Consider the following 15,146-nt stretch of genomic DNA (forward strand, 5'->3'; position numbering starts at 1 on the left):
TGCATTGGCCAACAACCACTTCCCATCCACTTCCCATTCTATAATTTATTCTTCAGGTATTCCACAATGTGAAAAGACAACAAAAAAATTCCCTGTAATCATTAAATAGGCTTCAGTGTAGCTGAAGTACCACAGTAAACTATTTTGTAAGGGACTCATTGAATGTGTTGATTGTAAAGTTAGAAATTATCTTCAATGGCAAGGTCTCTATCTCTGTCTCTGCCTGTGTTTGTCTGCAATCAATATGGGCAGCTAGAGACTTTACCTCACCTGGGTTGCCAGGAAGTGTATTTGAGGCCTGGACAATGAATTTATTTAAGAATCTTCTAGATAAAGTAATGGAAAGGTGATAAGGTTGATCATCTGGCAGTAGGAGATTAAGTAGGCTGAAGGTCACTCTTCATTATTACCGAACTTGTGAACTTACTTTGAAGGAGCTTAATTAAGCCAGGACCATTCATCAGGTTTTAAGCCCTGGAAATTCTGCTGGGGTTCTTCTGTTCTCTTGCCGTGACTTCAGTGGGAGATCAGCTGAATCTTGGAGAAGCAATGTAAAAGGCTGAAAATAACCATTTATATTGTTTCATCAGGGACACTGCCAATCTCCCACCAATTTCAGGATAGCTCCTATGAAAATTCAGGGCCAATAGCATACTTCCAAATTTTGATTAGCGTGTCCATTAATAAATTTATCACTAGCATGCAATGGGGAGATACCAGTTGGGCCAGCCACAGCCCAAAGTTATGCATGCAGGGAAGCTTGGGAAAACATTGCAAGAAAGTTAGCAAGCTACATTGTTGCTTGAGTGAGAGCTGGGAAAATATCATTATCATGCATGTGTATACCCATGATTTTTTTCTTAAAATTCAGCCTAATGTTTCTCACTTTATGCTTCCCCCCCCACCGCCCCCCCCGCCCGAGACTGGTTTGGAGGCAGGGGGCCCATTGCCTCCCCATCACAACGCAATTTTGTCGAGGACGGGACAGGCCGAAGACAGCTTTCCTGCTCAGAGGCCTGTTGAAGCCCTTCAGAGGCCTATTAACTGCCACTTAAGAGCCTCTTCCCCCTCCTACCCCCACTGCTGGGATTTAACCACATTTCGCCACATGGGGAGATCGCCCAGTAAAACGAGGCGACCTCAGGTTTGGGGGTGGGGGATCCTCCTCCATGAGCAATCTGGGGTCTACAGAGGGCCCCCGTTGGCAAAGAGACCATCTCCCTGCAGTCATCACCCCAATATCGCTTGGGCCTGACAGACTGGCCCCAGCGATCCTGCCTCACTTACGTCAAGTCCGGGTCTCCAGCGCTGGGGCCTGCTCCTGGGCCTGATTTATTACCAGCAGCGGCTGCTGTTCCCGGTGGCACTGCTGGATCCGATTGGCCGGCAGCTCTTGGAGGCGAGATCCCTGTCCTTTAAAAGGACAGAGATCCCGGTGCCAGGCACTGTCTTTTTGCCAAGAAAACCTGCACCTTCCTGAACCTCCCAACCCCAACCTTCATCGGGGCCTGCTGTTCTGACCCCAGCGACCCCCGCCTTGCTCACCTTGGGTCCGGGCTCTAGTGCTGGACCTGGATCCAAGGCCTCTTGCAGTGGTCACCACTCCCGGTGGTGCAGCCAGTGCTGCGGCCCTGTGATTGGCCAGCAGCTCTTGGAGGCGGGTTCCCCATTAAAGGAACAGGGATCCTACGGTGGCTGTCTGATGCCCTACAATCATGCCGGGGGTCTCCAAATTGCTGAAGCGGGTTTCTCCCTGCCTTTTCAGCCCAGTGCCGTGAGCCCCGCCATCGGAACAGAATTCAGCCCATTGAGTTGTACATGCAGATAGGCATGGGAAACATAATGAACCAATAGTGGGACAGTAGCATAGTGAACATATTACTGGACTAATACTCCAGAGACTTGGACTAATGGTGTGGAGGTATGAATTCAAATCCTACATGGCAGTTGGGGAATTTAAATTCAGTTAACTCAATAAATCTGGAATAAAAAGCTAGTGTCAGAAATGGTAACTATTAAACTGTGGGACTGTCATTAATTTAGGGAAGGAAATCTGTCATCCTTATCCAGTCTAGCCTATTTGTGACTCTAGACCCACGAAAATGTGGTTGACTCTTAACTGCTCTCAGTTGTACCAAACTGCAAGAAAATGTTGAATAACAATAAAACCAGATGGACCTATCAGCATCAACTAGGGCTGTAGATAGGGCTTTAAGCTAAATAGTGGGGGGGAGGGTTCAGTTGCATGGAAAAACAGGAAGTTAAAGGAGAAGGTAGGAGTGCAGGTTAGTGGTGAAACTGATTGTTACCAAACTGCAAGAATTGTACTGGTTAAACCAGAAGAGAGAAATAATAAACCGGAGAATAAAGCATCAGTGCTGAGGGACAGGTTAGGGGGTACAGCCCAAATAAGAGTTCTATATACAAATGCACGGAGTGTAAGAAATAAAGTAGATGAACTGCAGGTGCAAATTCAATTGGAAGATTATGATATGGTTGCCATTGCAGAGACGTGGCTGCAGGATGGTCGGGACTGGGAACTAAATATACCTGGTTATCAAATTTACAGGAGGGACAGGGAAAATGGCAGAGGGGGTGGAGTAACCTTACTGATTAGAAATAATATCACCTCATTGGTGAGGGAGGATATAATGAGGGGAAAACATCCAGTGGAGACCTTATGGGTGGAATTGAGGAACAGAAAAGGACCTAAAACTCTAATGGGTGTCATGTATAGACCCCCTGGTAGCAGTTTTGAAGTGTTAGATTGTATAAATGCACAAATTAGGCAAGTGTGTAACAAAGGCAGAGTAGTATTAATGGGGGATTTTAACTTACACATAGATTGGGAGAGGCAGACTCTCTCAAGGTAGTGAATTTCTGGAATGTGTCCGGGATAGTTTCCTACAGTAACATGTCCCAGCTGTAACAAGGGGACAGGCAATATTAGATTTAGTTATGAGTAATGAGCCAAATTTAATGAGTAGCCTAACTGTGCGTGAACATTTATCAAATAGTGACCACGACATGATCGAATTCAAGGTAGCATTTGAAAGTGAAAAGCATGAATCAGCTACTAGAATTTTAGACTTGGGTAAGGCTGACTTTACCGGGATGAGACAGAGACTGTCCACGGTAAACTGGGTAGATCTGTTAATGGGTCAAATGAATGAAGAACAGTGGAGAATATTTAAAGAAACATTTAATGAAATACAGAGCAAGTATATAGCCCTGACAGGAAAAAGCTCCACTTCACAGAAAAAACAGCCATGGACAACTAAAGAGATTAGGGATAGCATAAAACAAAAAAGAAATGTCTTACAAAAATGCAAAACGCAGCACAGATCCGGCCGAATGAGATCGATACAAAGACCAGCAAAGGGTCACAAAGCAGCTTATAAGAGCTACTAAAAGAGATTATGAAAGGAAATTTGCAAGGTACATCATAATCCAATAAGAAGAAATTTTATAGTTACATAAAGGGAAAATGGGTGGTCAGGAGCAATGTAGGCCCACTAAAATCTGAAAATGGAGATATTGTCATTGATAATGGGGAAATGGCAGACATGTTGAACAATTACTTTGCCTCAGTATTTACAGTTGAAAAGGAGGATGGTTTGCCGGAAGTCCCAAAAAAATTAATAGCCAATAGGGGACAGGGACTTAATACAATTAACATAAATAAAACATCAGTAACAAGGAAATTAATGGAACTAAAGAGTGAGAAATCCCCAGGACCTGACGGTTTCTATCCGAGGGTGTTAAAGGAAGTAGGGGAACACATTGTAGATGCTCTAACTATAGTCTTTCAGAGTTCCCTAGATTCAGGAGTGGTTCCTGTGGATTGGAAAGTTGCACATGTCACTCTTCTTTTTAAGAAGGGTGAAAGGGGGAACCAAGGAAATTACAGACCAGCTAGCCTGACATCTGTGGTGGGCAAGTTGCTGGAGTCTATAATCAAGGATAGGGTGAACACCTAGCAAAATTTCAGTTAATCAGGGACAGCCAGCATGGATTCACGATGGGAAAGTCATGCCTGACAAATCTCATTGAATTTTTTGAAGAGGTGACTAAGGTAGTGGACAGGGGAGTGTCTATGGATGTTAGCACCGCAGCCTCACAGCTCCAGCGACCCGGGTTCAGTTCTGGGTACTGCCTGTGCGGAGTTTGCAAGTTATCCCTGTGTCTGCGTGGGTTTCCGCCGGGTGCTCCGGTTTCCTCCCACAGCCAAAGACTTGCAGGTTGGTAGGTAAATTGGCCATTGTAAATTGCCCCTAGTGTAGGTAGGTGGCAGGAGAATGGTGGGGATGTGGTAGAGAATATGGGGTTAATGTAGGATTAGTATAAATGGGTGGTTGTTGGTCGGCACAGACTCGGTGGGCCGAAGGGCCTGTTTCAGTGCTGTATCTCTAATAATAAAAAAATTATATTTATATGGACTTCCAGAAGGCATTTGATAAAGTCCCACATAAGAGACTGATAACTGAAGTAGAAGCCCATGGAGCAGAGGGCAAATTATTGACATGGTTAGAAAGTTGGTTGAGTGGTAGGCCACAGAGTGGGGATAATAGGTAAGTACTCCGATTGGAAGGATGTAACTAGTGGTGTCCCACAGGGATCTGTGTTGGGGCCTCAATTATTCACATTATTCATTAACGACTTGGATGGTGGCATAGTAAGTCATATATCTAAATTTGCTGATGATACAAAGTTAGGCGGCATTGTAGACAGTCTAGATGATAGCATAAAGTCGCAAAGAGATATTGACAGACTAGGTGAGTGGGCAAAACTGTGGCAGATGAATTTCAATGCGGGCAAGTATGAGGTTATCCATTTTGGACCAAAAAAGGATAGAGCAGGGTACTTTCTAAATGGGAAGAGGTTAAGTACAGTGGATGTCCAAAGAGACTTGGGGGTTCAGGTGCATAGATCTTTAAAATGCCACGAGCAAGTGCAGAAAATAATCAAAAAGGCGAATAGAATGCTAGCCTTTATATCTAGCGGATTGGAGTATAAAGACAAAGAGCTGTGCAAAACCCTGGTTAGACCCCACTTGGAGTACTGTGAGCAGTTCTGGGCACCACACCTTAGGAAGGATATATTGGCCTTGGAGGGAGTTCAACATAGGTTTACAAGAATGATACCTGGATTACAGGGGTTAAGTTACGAGGAGAGATTACACAAATTAGGCCTGTTTTTGCCAGAATTTAGAAGGTTAAGGGGTGATCTGATTGAAGTCTTCAAGGTATTAACAGGAAAAGACAGGCTAGATAAAGATACTATTTCCATTGGTTGGAGATTCAAAAACTAGGGGCATAGTCTAAAAATTAGGAGCAGACTGTTCAGGAGAGATGCTAGGAAGCACTTCTTCACACAAAGGGTGGTAGAGGTTTGGAACTCTCTCCCATAAACAGCAGTTGAAGCTCGAACAGTTGTTAATTTTAAATCTGAAATGGATAGATTTTTGATAAGCAAAGATATTAAGGGATATGGGCCAAAAGCAGGTATATGGAGTTAGCCCACGGATCAGCCATGATCTCATTGAATGACCGGCTCGAGGGGCTGAATGGCCTGCTCCTGTTCCTATCTTCCTATGTTCCTTTGTTCCTAACCTAGGCATTGGAAATAACAAAGTCCAATTGACCCTGCAAAGTCCTCCTCACTAACATCAGGGGACTTGTATGAGAACTGGAAAAGCTGTCCTACAGACGAGTCAAGCAACAGCCTGACAGTTATATGCACAAAATCATACCTTGCAGCCAATGTTCCAGACTTCTCCTTCATCATCTCTGGTATGTTATGTTTCGCCAGCAGGACACACCCACCAGAGGTGGCAGCATCGTGGCATATTCCAGAGGGAGTGGCCCTTGGAGTTCTCAACACTAACTCTGGATCTCATGGCATCAGATCAAACATAGCCAAGGCAACTTCCTGCTGATTATCACCTACTGCCCTCCCTCAGTTGATAAATCATTACTCCTCTTGAACACCACTTGGAAGAAGCACTGAGGGTACAAAGGGCACAGAATGTACTCTGGTTGGGGGACTTCAATGTCTATCACCAAGAGTGGCTTGGTAGCACCACTAGTGATCAAGCTGGTTGAATGCTGAAGGGCATATTTATCAGACTGGGCCTGCAGCAGGTGGTGAAAGAACCAACACAAGGGAAAAACCTACTTGGCCTAGTCCTCACCAATCTACTTGTTACACATGCCTCTGTCCATGACCACTGCACAGTCCTTGAGGAGACAAAGTCACGACTTCGCACTGAGGATACCCTCCATCAGGTTGTGTGGCACTACCACTATGCTAAATGGGATAGATTCAGAACAAATCTAGCAGCTCAAAATTGGGTATTAGAGGTGCTATAGGCCATCAGCAGCATTAGAATTGCTTTCCACCACAATCTCTAATCGCATGGTCCTTATTCTACCATTAGCATCATGCCAAGGGAGCAACCCAGATTTATTGAGGAGTGTAAGATTGCATGTGAGAAACTGTACCAGCACACCTGAATGAGCTGCCAACCTGGTGAAGTTACGACACAAGACTGCATGCTAAAAAGTGGAAACGGCATGCTGTCGTCAGAACTAAGCGATCCCACAGCAAATGGATCAGATCAAAGCTCTGCAGACCTGCCACATTCAGTCATGAATGGTGGTGGACATTAAACAACTAACGGGAGGAGGAGGAAGCTCCACACACATCCTCATCCTCAATGAAGGCAGAGCCCAGCACATGAGTGCAAAGGACAAGGCTGAAATGTTTGCTGACATCTTCAGCGAGAGTGCCAAGTGGATGATCCATACCATCAAAGATATGTTATGAAAGTTTTTTTTGTTAAAATATTTTTTGAGGAACTCCTAGTCAAACTGAATAAATGTTGGACCAGTTTTTTTTTCCCAAGAGGGCACTGAAAGAACTCATTTGGAAACAATGTATTGGTTGTCACATGACTCAAATTAAAAATAGAACAGGAACCCTGGTAACAGGAAAGATGTAGGCAGCAAAGTCAATCACGTGCCCCTTAATTGGACAAACCCAGCAGCAGCACGCACCTGAGAGGGCAGAAAACTTGCAGGCTTTTGGTTATAGCAGTCAGTGTGTGTGTTTTACCTTCTAGAGTGAGCAGCTGAAAAAGTTAGCCTGCTGTTAAAGAAGTGAAGGAAAGAGAGAAGACCAAAACCCAGCTTTGTTTTCCAGCATATCTCTAAAGATCCTGAGAAGTCCACTGTGCCAATTCATCTCATCTCCTGCCTTTGAAGAAAACCTGCTAAAAATAATTCTTAACACTGCCTAAAAAGAACTGTTCTGGAAGATCCTAATGACTGGTCAATGTCTACTCAGAGGCTAGACTGTATGCCAGCTTTGGAGCAACAAATCTCACCTGCTGTTTTATTTTTATATATTTATTTTTATTTAGGGGTACAGTACTGAAACAGGCCCTTTGGCCCACCAAGTCTGTGCTGACCAACAACCACCCATTTATAGTATTCCTACATTAATCCCATATTCCCTACCACCACTAGGGGCAATTTATAATGGCCAATTTACCTAACAACCTGCGAGTCTTTGGCTGTGGGAGGAAACCAGAGCACCTGGTGGAAACCCACGCAGTCACAGGGAGAACTTGCAAACTCCACACAGGCAGTACTCAGAACTGAATTCAGGTCGCTGGAGTTGCAAGACTGCGGTGCTAACCACTGCACCACTCTAAAAGAATGAGCAAATAATCAGACCAAATTCTTTCTGTCTGTAACAGAGCTCTGAATTAAAAAAAAAATCCCTTTTTATTTTTTCGGTTAACTGATATACGTAAGTGTGTGTGTGTGAGTATGAGGGGCTAAGGTAAAAAAGGAACTTCAGAATATTAATTTGTGTACTTATGCTTTACTTCATTATTAGTTAAGACTTGTTCTATAATAAGCTGTTAATTTTGTTGTTCATTAAAGAAACCTGGTTAGTGTGTTCTACTCTGGGGAAAAATAGAGTACATGATTGACCATATCGGTAAGTGGGAAAATTTAAAATATATGTTGTGACCGGTGGAGAAGTGGTACCTGAATAAACAGTGCACTCCTCCTGCTTTGGTCGTTACAGATGCGAGACTTTCAACCAATTAGGTTCACTCTATGTGATGTCGAGAAACAATTAAGCACACTGGATACGACAAAAGCTATTGGGCCTGACCGTATCCCAGCTCCAGTCCTGAAGATTTGTGCTCCAGAACTAGCCACACCCCGAGCCAAGCTGTTCAAGTACAGCTACAACACAGGCATCTACCCAACAAAGTGGCAAATTGCCCAGGTTTTCCCGGTCCACAAAAAGCAGGACAAATCCAATCTGGCCAATTACTGCCCCATCAGTCTACTTGCAATCATCAATCAAATGGCACCCAAATCAAACCCAGAGACACAGGGTATTGCTCTGGGGACATGGGTTCAAATCCCACCACAGCAGAAGGTAGAATTTGAATTCAATTAATAAATCTGGAATTAATCTGCGCCAGTGGTGCAGTGGTTAGCACCGCAGCCTCACAGCTCTAAGGACCCTGGTTCAATTCTGGGTACTGCCTGGGCGGAGTTTGCAAGTTCTCCCTTTGACCGCGTGGGTTTTCGCCGGGTGCTCCGGTTTCCTGTCACAGCCAAAGACTTGCAGATGATTGGTAAATTGGCCAATTTAAATTGCCCCTACTATAGGTAGGGAATATGGGATTACTGTAGGGTTAGGATAAATGGGTGGTTGTTGGTCGGCACAGACTCGGTGGGTCGAAGGGCCTGTTTCAGTGCTGCATCTCTAAATAAAGGAAAAAAAAGCTAGTCTAATGATGGCCATGAAACCATTGTCGATTGTTGTAAAAACCCATCTGGTTCACTAACGTCCTTTAGGGAAGGAGATCTGCTGTCCTTACCTGGTCTGGCCTACATGTGAATCCAGATCCATAGCAATGCGATTGACTCTTATATGCCCTCTGAAATGGCCTAGCAAGCCACTCAGTTGCACCTAACCGCTACGAAGTCAATAAAAAGGAATGAAACTGGACGGACCACCCGTCATTGACCTAAGCACTGGAAACGACAACAGCAAACCCAGCCCTGTCGACCCTGCAATGTCCTCCTTACTAACATCTGGGGGCTTGTGCCAAAGTTGGGAGAGCTGTCCGACAGACTAGTCAAGCAACAGCCTGACATTGTCTGTCGGTATGATTCCGTGAGTATGACTATGTCCCAGACGCTGCCATCACCATCAGCGGGTATGTCCTGTCCCACCGGCAGGACAGACTCAGCAGAGGTGGCGGCACCGTGGTATACAGTAGGGAGGGAGTTGCCCTGGGAGTCCTCAACATCGACTCTGGACCCCATGAAGTCTCATGGCATCAGATCAAACATGGACAAGGAATCTTCCTGCTGATTACCATCTACCGCCCTCCCTCAGCTGATGAGTCAGTACTCCTCCATGATGAACAGCACTTCGAGGAAGCACTGAGGGTGGCAAGGGCATAGAATGTACTCTGGGTGGGGGACTTCAATGTCCATCACCAAGAGTGTCTTGGTAACACCACTACTGACCAAGCTGACTGAGTCCTCAAGGACATAGCTGCTGGACTGGGTCAGCGGCAGGTGGTGAGGGAACCAACAAGTGGGAAAAGCATACTTGACCTTGACCTCGTCCTCACCAATCTGCCTGCCGCAGATGCATCAGTCCATGACAGTGTTGGTAGGAGTGACCACCGCACAGTCCTTGTGGAGATGAAGTCCCGCCTTCACATTGAGGATACCCTCCTTCGTGTTGTGTGGCACTACCACTGTGCTAAATGGGATAGATTTCGAATAGATCTAGCAATGCAAAACTGGGCATCCATGAGTCGCTGTGGGCCATCAGCAGCAGCAGAATTGTACTCAACCACAATCTGTAACCTCATGGCCCAGCATATCCCCCACTCTACCATTACCATCAAGCCAGGAGACCAACCCTGGTTCAATGAAGAGGGCAGGAGGGCATGCCAGGAGCTGCACCAGGCATACCTCAATAGGAGGTGTCAACCTGGTGAAGCTACAACACAGGACTATCTGTGTGCCAAACTGTGTAAGCAGCATGCAATAGACAGAGCTAAGCGATCCCATAACCAACGGATCAGATCTAAGCTCTGCAGTCCTGCCACATCCAGCCATGAATGGTGGTGGACAATTAAACAACTAACTGGAGGAGGTGGCTCCACAAATATCCCCATCCTCAATGATGGGGGAGCCCAGCACATCAGTGCGAAAGATAAGGCTGAAGCATTTGCACCAATCTTCAGCCAGAAGTGCCGAGTTGATGATCCATCTCGGCCTCCTCCTGAAGTTCCCAGCATCACAGATGCCAGACTTTAGCCAATTCGATTCACTCTGTGTGATATCAAGGAGCGACTGAAGGCAGTGGATACTGCAAAAGCTATGGGCCCTGACAGTATTCCGGCAATAGTACTGAAGACCTGTGCTCCAGAACTTGCGCCCCTAGCCAAGCTGTTCTAGTACAGCTACAACATTGGCATCTACCTTGCAATGTGGATAATTGCCCAGATATGTCCTGTACACAAAAAGCAGGACAAGTCCAACCCGACCAATTACCGCCCCATCAGCCTACTCTCAATCATCAGTAAAGTGATGAAAGGTGTCATCAACAGTGCCATCAAGCGGCACTTGATTAGCAATAAATGCTCAGTGACGCTCAGTTTGGGTTCCGCCAGGACTACTCAGCTCCTGACCTCATTACAGCCTTGGTTCAAACATGGACAAAAGAGCTGAACTCAAGAGGTGAGGTGTGAGTGACTGCCCTTGACATCAAGGCAGCATTTGATCAAGTATGGCATCAAGGAGCCCTAGCAAAACTGAGCTGAATGCGAATCAGGGGGAAAACCCTCCGCTGGCTGGAGTCATACCTATGTTGTGGTTGTGGTTGTTGGAGGTCAATCATCTGAGCTCCAGGACATCACTGCTGGAGTTCCTCAGTGTAGTGTCCAGGGCCCTACCATCTTCAGCTGCTTCATCAATGACCTTCCTTCAATCATAAGGTCAGAAGTGGGGATGTTCGCGGATGATTGCACAATGTTCAGCACCATTCGTGACTCCTCAGATACTGAAGCAGTCTGTGTAGAAATGCAGCAAGACTTGGACAATATCCAGGTTTGGGCTGATAAGTGGTAAGTAACATTTGCTCCATACAAGTGCCAGGCAATGACCATTTCCAACAAGAGAGAATCTAACCATCTCCCCTTGACATTCAATGGCATTACCATTGCTGAATCCCCCACTATCAACATCCTAGGGGCTACCATTGACCAGAAACTGAACTGGAGTAACCATATAAATACCGTGGCTACAAGAGCAGGTCAGAGGCTAGGAATCCTGTGGCGAATAACTCACCTCCTAACTCCCTAAAGCCTGTCCACCATCTACAAGGCACAAGTCAGGAGTGTGATGGAATACTCTCCACTTGCCTGGATGGGTACAGCTCCAACAACACTCAAGAAACTCAACACCATCCAGGACAAAGCCACCTGCTTGATTGGCACCCCATCTACAAACATTCACTCCCTCCACCACCAACGCACAGTGGCAGCAGTGTGTACCATCTAACAGATGCACCGCAGCAATGCACCAAGGCTCCTTAGACAGCACCTTCCAAGCCCGTGACCTTTAAAAACTAGAAGGACAAGGGCAGCAAATGCATGGGAACACTACCACCTGCAAGTTCCCGTAAAAGTCACACACCATCCTGACTTGGAACTGTATCGCCGTTCCTTCACTGTCGCTGGGTCAAAATCCTGGAACTGCCTTCCTAACAACACTGTGGGTGTACCTACCTCACATGGACTGCAGTGGTTCAAGAAGGCAGCTCACCATCACCTTCTCAAGGGCAATTAGGGATGGGCAATAAATGCTGGCCTGGCCAGCGACGCCCACATGCCATGAATGAATAATAAAATAATACTTGCACAGCAATAACCTATAAACTTCCAAGATCCTGATGGAACTTGTTAGAATGGATACAGAAGGATGTTTCCTCTTGTGGGGTAGACTAGAACTAGAGGGCATAGTTTAAGAATAAGAGGTCTCCCTTTTGAAATGAGGAGAATTTTTTTCTCAAAGGGTTGTTAGCCTTTGGAATTCTCTTCCCCAGAAAGCAATGGGGGCTGGCTCATTGAATTTATTCAAGGCTGAGTTGGATAGATTTTTGATAGACAAGGGAGTCAAGGGTTATGGGGGGCAGACAGGAAAGTTGAGTTGAAAACACAACCAGATCAGCCATGATCTTATCGAATGGTGGAGCAGGCTCGAAGGACCGAATGACCTATTTCTAAATCCTATGTTCCTAACCTGCTCACCAATGCTAAGTTTGGGTTCCGCCGGGATCACTTGGCTCCAAACCTCATTACAGCCTTGAAGATGAATAAAAGAGCTGAATTTCAGAGGAGGTGCAAGTTGATATCAAGGCAGTATTTACCTGAGCGTGGCATCAAGGAGCCCTAGTCAATTTGAAGTTAATGGGAATCGGGGGAAAACTCTTCATTGGCTTCTGTTATACCAAGCACAAAGGAAGATGGTTGTGGTTGTTGGAGGCCAATACCTCAGCCCCAGCACTTTGCTGGAGTTCCTCAGGGTAGTGTCCGAGGCTTGACCATCTTCAACTGCTTCATTAATGACTTTCCTCACCTCATCAGTGGGAATGTTCACTGAAGCTTACACGGTGTCCAGTTCAATATGCAATTCTTCAGATAATGAAACAGTCCATACACGCATGCAGCAAGATCTTTCAGGCTTGGGCTGATAGGAGTAAAGTGACATTCGTGTCACACATGCACCAGGCAATGACCACTAAAAACAAGGCAGAGTCTGACAACCTCCACTTGTCATTTAATGGCATTATTGACACTGATTTCCCCACCATCAACATCCTGATGGTTACCATTGACCAGAAACTTAACTGGACCAGCCATGTAAATACTGTGACTATGACAGCAGGTCAGAGGTGGGAATTCTGCAGCGAGTAACTCACTTCCTAACTCCCCAAAGTTTTTCCACCTTCTACAAGGCACAGTCAGGAGTGTGTTGGATTATTCTTCATTTGCCTGGATGAGTGCAGCTCTGACAACACTTAAGAAGCTCAACACCATCTAGGACAACGCAGCCCTCTTGATTGGCACCTTAAACATTCAATTCCTCCACCACTGGTATACCGTGGCTGAAGTGTGTACCATCTACACTATGCACTGCAGAAATAGGCCAAGACCTTTTTGAAAGAACCTTCCAAACCTACGTCCTGTACCACCTTGAAGAACAAGGGCAGCAGACGCATGGGAGCACCACCACCTGCAAGTTACCTTCCAAGTTCCACCGTCCTGACTTGGAAATCTATTGCCATTATTTCATCATCATTGAGTCAAAATACAGAACCCACTCCCTAACAGCACGTGGGATGTACTTACACCACATGGAAAGCAGCAATTCAAGAAGGTGGCTCCCCACCACCATCTCGAGGGCATTTAGGCATGGGCACAAATGCTGGCCTTGCCAGTGATGCTAATATCTCACGAACAATAAAAAAAATGCCAACAGTCTACATTAAGGATCAAAGCATGAGGAATTGTGCAGAAAGGAAGTCTGAGATTCCTCAGAGGAGAGCTCTAGCTTGTTAGTAAGTTGTGAAGCTTTGGAAGATTGAAACTTTTGTGTTTTTTTAAATAAATTGTTGTTTGTTTATTATGTTACAAATTTGATTTCTAGGATTATGTATTGGGGTCAATGAGGAATCAACATGGCCAAACAAATGAGTTTGAATTATTTTTGCTCCTTGTTATTGTGTGCTTGCAAATTTCTCAAATTCATTAAAAGGACTAGATATATATTCTTAGAGTCATAGAGTTGTACAGCATAGAAACAGGTCCTTCGACCCATCGCGTCCGTGCCGACCATAATGCCGATCGATACTAATTCCATCTGCCGGCATTAATTCCATATCCCTCTATGCCTTGCTCATTCAAGTACCTGTCCAGATGCCTCTTAAAAGTCGCTACTGTTCCTGCCTCCACCAACTCCTCAGGCAGTTCATTCCAGATACCCACGATTCTTTGTGTGAAAAATTTACCCCTTTGATCCCCTTTAAACCTCCTCCCTCTCACCTTAAATCTATGCCCTCTAGTTTTAGTCACCCATACCATGGGAAACAGACTCTGGCTATCTACCCTAGCAATGGCTCTCATAATTTTATATACCTCTATCATGTCCACTCTCAGCCTCCTTCACTCCAGGGAAAACAGACCCAGCCTATCTAATATTTCTTTGTAACTCAAGCCCTCCAAGCCAGGTAACATCCTTGTGAATCTTTTCTGCACTCTCTCGAGCTTAATCACATCTTTCCTGTAGTGCGGCGACCAGAACTGCACACAGTACTCCAAATGCGGCCGAACCAACGCTATGTACAACCGTAACATGCCGTCCCAACTCTTGTACTCCATGCCACAGCCAATGAAGGCAAGCACGCCATATGCCTTCTTCACCACCCTGTCTACCTGTGTTGCCACTTTCAGGGAACTATGTACTTGCAACCCAAGGTCTCTCTGCTCAACAACACTCCTCAGGGCCCTGCCATTCACTGTATATGTCCAGCCCTGGTTTAACTTCCCAAAATGCATCACTTCTCACTTGTCTGCATTAAATTCCATTTGCCACTCCCTTGTCCACTTTCCCATTTGATCTATATCCTGTTGTAACCTTAGACAACCTTCTTCACTGTCCACTCTCTCTTTGGCCTCCTTATCTCGAGAGACAATGGATACGCGCCTGGAGGTGGTCAGTGGTTTGTGAAGCAGCGCCTGGAGTGGCAATAAAGGCCAATTCTAGGGTGACAGGTTCTTCCACAGGTGCTGCAGAGAAATTTGTTTGTCGGGGCTGTTGCACAGTTGGCTCTCCCCATGCGCCTCTGTCTTTTTTCCTGCCAACTACTAAGTCTCTTCGACTCGCCACATTTTAGCCCCGTCTTTATGGCTGCCCGCCAGCTCTGGCGAACGCTGGCAACTGACTCCCACGACTTGTGATCAATGTCACAGGATTTCATGTCGCGTTTGCAGACGTCTTTAAAGTGGAGACATGGACGGCCGGTGGGTC

At 45.7% G+C, this 15,146-nt stretch overlaps 1 protein-coding gene across 1 annotated transcript in view; it reads left to right on the forward strand.

Moving 5' to 3' along the window:
- The window catches only part of LOC137375211 (tryptophan 2,3-dioxygenase-like), a 135,932-nt gene that overhangs the window by 19,889 nt on the left and 100,897 nt on the right, over window positions 1-15,146 (forward strand). The gene's annotated exons all lie outside the window — the stretch shown is intronic.

This window comes from Heterodontus francisci, chromosome 1, assembly GCF_036365525.1.
Source record: "Heterodontus francisci isolate sHetFra1 chromosome 1, sHetFra1.hap1, whole genome shotgun sequence".
Taxonomy (NCBI): domain Eukaryota; kingdom Metazoa; phylum Chordata; class Chondrichthyes; order Heterodontiformes; family Heterodontidae; genus Heterodontus; species Heterodontus francisci.